We start from the raw sequence: 5,102 nt of genomic DNA on the forward strand, positions 1-5,102 counted from the left end.
TCTCATGATTTTGGCAGTTTCTATCTTGTATTATGGTGTTCTCAATCCATTCTAGTTTGGCTTCTGTCCTCATTGCTCCTCTGAAATCACTTCTAGAGATCACCACAAATTTCCTTTTGCCAAATTCAATAGTCTTTTATGTGTCCTCACCTTTCTTTGAACTCTCAGCACCATCTGACATAGCTGATCATTATCTCCCACTTTACTTAAAAATTTTTATTATGAAATGATTCACAACATATTAGAATATATATGAAGTATGTATTTTACTTACATTTTGAAGTACGACATCGTTTAAAATATAGAACATTAACTTTGAGGCACCTCTGTGTGTCCTTGATACTTGTCTCTCTTTCCTAACTCCCAGATGACTACTATCCTGAATTTTGTATTAATAATTCTTTATTTTTCATTATAGTTTTACCACATATTAATGTTGGTATTTATCCATTCAACTATGGACATTTAGATTATTTTCACTTTTTTACTATTATAAACAAGGTAGTTATGAACATTCCTTCTTGAATGTGATTCCAGCTGCACATATTCAAATTTCTCTAGGTCAGTGATACTCAAAAAGTATGGTTCTTAAATCAGCAGTATGAACATCACCTGGGAACTTGTTAGTCCAAGCAGATTTTGGGCCCCACTCCAGCAAATGTGAATGGACTAAATGCTCCAACCAAAAGACACAGGCTCACTGAATGTATACAAAAACAAGACCCATATATATGCTGTCTACAAGAGACCCACTTCAAACCTAGGGACACATACACACTGAAAGTGAAGGGATGGAAAAAGATATTCCATGCAAATGGAAATCAAAAGAAAGCTGGAGTAGCGATACTCATATAAGATAACAGACTTTAAAGAATGTTACAAGAGACAAGGAAGGACACTACATAATGATCAAGGTATTAATCCAAGAAGAAGATACAACAATTATATATGCACCCAACATAGGAGCACCTCAGTACATAAGGCGAATGCTGACAACTATAAAAGAGGAAATGGACAGTAACACAATAATAGTGGGGGACTTTAACACCTCATTTACACCAATGGACAGATCATCCAGACAGAAAATTAATAATGAAACACAATCTTTAAATGACACAAAACACCAGACAGATTTAATTGATATTTATAGGGCATTCCATCCAAAAACAGCAGACTACATTTTCTTCTGTGTACACGGAACATTCTCCAGGACAGGTCACATCTTGAGTCACAAATCAAGCCTCAGTAAATTTAAGAAAATTGAAATCATATCAAGCATCTTTTCTGATCACAACGCTATGAGATTAGAAATAAATTACAGGGAAAAAATGTAAAAAACAAGCACATGGAGGCTAAACAATACGTTACTAAATAACCAGGAGATATATCACAGAAGAAATCAAAGAGGAAATCAAAAAATACCTAGAGACAAATGAAAATGAAAACATGCTGATCCAAACCTATGGGATGCAGCAAAAGCAGTTCTAAGAGGGAATTTTATAGCAATAGAATCCTACCTCTAGAAACAAGAAAAATCTCAAACAAGCTAGCCTTACACCTAAAGTAACTAGAGAAAGAAGAACAAACAAAACCCAAAGTTAATAGAAGGAAAGAAATCATAAAATCAGAGCAGAAATAAATGAAATAGAAACAAAACAATAGCAAAGATCAATAAAACTAAAAGTTGGTTCTTTGAGAAGATAAACAAAATGTATAAACCTTTAGCCAGACTCATCACAAAAAAGAGGGAGAGGGCTTCCCTGGTGGCTCAGAGGTTGAGAGTCCGCCTGCTGATGCAGGGGCCACGGGTTCGTGCCCCGGTCTGGGAAGATCCCACATGCCGCGGAGTGGCTGGGCCTATGAGCCATGACTGCTGAGCCTGTGCGTCCGGAGCCTGTGCTCTGCAACGGGAGAGGCCACAACAGTGAGAGGCCTGCGTACTGCAAAAGAAAAAAAGGGAGAGGACTCAAAATTAGAAATGAAAAAGGAAAAGTTACAACAGACACTGCAGAAATACAAAGCATCATAAGAGAATACTACAAGCAACTCGATGCCAATAAAATGGACAACGTGGAAGAAATGGACAAATTCTTAGGTATAAACTTCCAAGACTGAACCAGGAAGAAATAGAAAATATGAACAGACTAATCACAAATGATAAAATTGAAACTGTGATTAAAAATCTTCCAACAAACAAAAAGCCAGGACCAGATGGCTTCACAGGTGAATTCTGTCAAACACTGAGAGAAGAGCTAACAGCAAACCTTCTCAAACTCCTCCAAAAAATTGCGCAGGAGGGAACACTTCCAAACTCATTCTACAAGGCCACCATCACCCTGATACCAAAACCAGACAGAGATACTACAAAAAAAGAAAATTACAGACCAATATCACAGATGAATATAGATGCAAAAATCCTCAACAAAATACTAGCAAACAGAATCCAGCAACACGTTAAAAGGATCATACACCATGATCAAGTGAGATTTATCTGAGGGATGCAAGGATTCTTCAGTATATACAAATCAATCAATGTGATGTACCATATTAACAAATTGAAGAATAAAAACCATATGATCATCTCAATAGATGCAGAAAAAGCTTTTGACAAAACTCAACACCCGTTTATGACGAAAACTCCAGAAAGTGGGGATAGAGGAAACCTACCTCAATATAATAAAGGCCATATATGACAAACCCACAGCCAACATCATTCTCAATGGTGAAAAACTGAAAGCATTTCCTCTAAGATCAGGAACAAGACAAGGATGTCCACTCTCACCACTATTATGCAACATAGTTTTGGAAGTCCTAGCCTCGGCAATCAGAGAAGAAAAAGAAATAAAAGAATACAAACTGGAAAAGAAGTAAAACTAACTGTTTGGAGATGACATGATACTATACATAGATAATCCTAAAGATGCCACCAGGCAACTACTAGAGCTCTTCAATGAACTTGGTGAAGTTGCAGGATACAAAATTAAAGCATAGAAATCTCTTGCATTCCTATACACTAACAACAAAAGATCAGAAAGAGAAATTAAAGAAACAATCCCATTCACCATTGCAACAAAAAGAATAAAATATAGGATTTCCCTGGTGGTGCAGTAGTTAAGAATCTGCCTGCCAATGCAGGGGACATGGGTTCGAGCCCTGGTTCAGGAAGATCCCACATGCCGCAGAGCAACTAAGCCCGTGTGCCACAACTACTGAGCCTGCGCTCTGGAGCCCACGAGCCACAGCTACTGAGCCCATGTGCCACAACTGCTGAAACCCACGTGCCTAGAGCCTGTGCTCTGCAAAACATAAGCCACTGCAAGGAGAAGCCCATGCACCACAACGAAGAGTCACCCCTGCTCGCCACAACTGGAGAAAGCCCACGTGCAGCAATGAAGACCCAACACACCCAAAAATAAATAAATAAAAATAAATAAATTTATTAAAGAAAAAAAAATTAAATACCTAGGAATAAACCTACCTAAGGAGGTAAAAGACCTGTACTCAGAAAACTATAAGACACTGATGAAAGAAATCAAAGATGACACAAACAGTTGGAGAGATATACCATGTTCTTGGATTGGAAGAATCAACGTTGTGAAAACGACTATACTACCGAAAGCAATCTACAGATTTAGTGCAATCCCTATCACATTACCAAGGGCATTTTTACAGAAGTAGAACAAAAAATCTTAAAATTTGTATGAAGACACAAAAGACCCTGGATAGCCAAAGCAATCTTGAGGGAAAATAACGGAGCTGGAGGAATCAGACTCCCTGACTTCAGACTATACTACAAAGCTACAGTAATCAAGACAATATGGTACTGGCACAAAAACAGAAATATAGATCAATGGAACTGGATAGAAAGCCCAGAGATAAACCCACGCACCTATGGTCAACTAATCTATGACAAAGGAGGCAAGGATATACAAGGGAGAAAAGAGAGCCTCTTCAATAAGTGGTGCTGGGAAAACTGGACAGCTACATATAAAAGAATGAAATTAGAACACTCACGAACACCATACACAAAAATAAACTCAAAATGCATTAAAGACCTAGATGTAAGGCCAGACACTATAAAACTCTTAGAGGAAAACATAGGCAGAACACTCTTTGACATAAATCACAGCAAGATCTTTTTTGACACACCTCCTAGAGTAATGGAAATAAAAATAAACAAATTTGACATAATGAAACTTCAAAGCTTTTGCACAGCAAAGGAAACTATAAACAAGATGAAAAGACAATCCTCAGAATGGGAGAAAATATTTGCAAACAAATCAGTGGACAAAGGAATAATCTCCAAAATATACAAATGGCTCATGCAGCTCAATATCAAAAAAACAAAGAACCCAATCAAAAAGTGGGTGGAAGACCTAAATAGACATTTCTCCGAAGAAGACATACAGATGGCCAATAGGCACATGAAAAGCTTCTCAACATCACTAATTATTAGAGAAATGCAAATCAAAACTACAATGAGGTATCACCTCACACTGGTTAGAATGGGCATCATCAGAAAATCCACAGACAACAAGTGCTGGGGAGGGTGTGGAGAAAAGAGAACCCTGTTGCACTGGTGGTGGGAAGGTAAATTGATACAGCCAGTATGGAGAGAAGTATGGAGGTTCCTTTAAAAAGTAAAAATAGAATTCCTGTATGACCCAGCAATCCCACTACTGGGCATATGCCCAGAGAAAACCATAATTCAAAAAGACACATGCACCCCAATGTTCGTTGCAGCACTATTTACAATAGCCCGGTCATGGAAACAACCTAAGTGTCCATCAACAGACAAATGGATAAAGAAGATGCGGTACATATATACAATGGAATATTACTCAGCCATATGAAGGAATGAAATTGGGTCATATTTAGAAACGTGGATGGACCTAGAGACTGTCATACAAAGTGAATTAAGTCAGAAAGTGAAAAACAAATATCATATATTAATGCATATATGTGGAATCTAGAAAAATGGTACAGTTGAACCGGTTTGCAAGGCAGAAATAGAGACACAGATGTAGAGAACTAACGTAGGACACCAAGGCAGGAAAGTGGGGGTGGTCGGGGCATGGTGGGATGAATTGGGAGATTGGGAT

This window comes from Leucopleurus acutus (assembly GCF_964270905.1).
Source record: "Leucopleurus acutus genome assembly, chromosome: 11".
NCBI classification, from domain to species: Eukaryota; Metazoa; Chordata; class Mammalia; order Artiodactyla; family Delphinidae; genus Leucopleurus; species Leucopleurus acutus.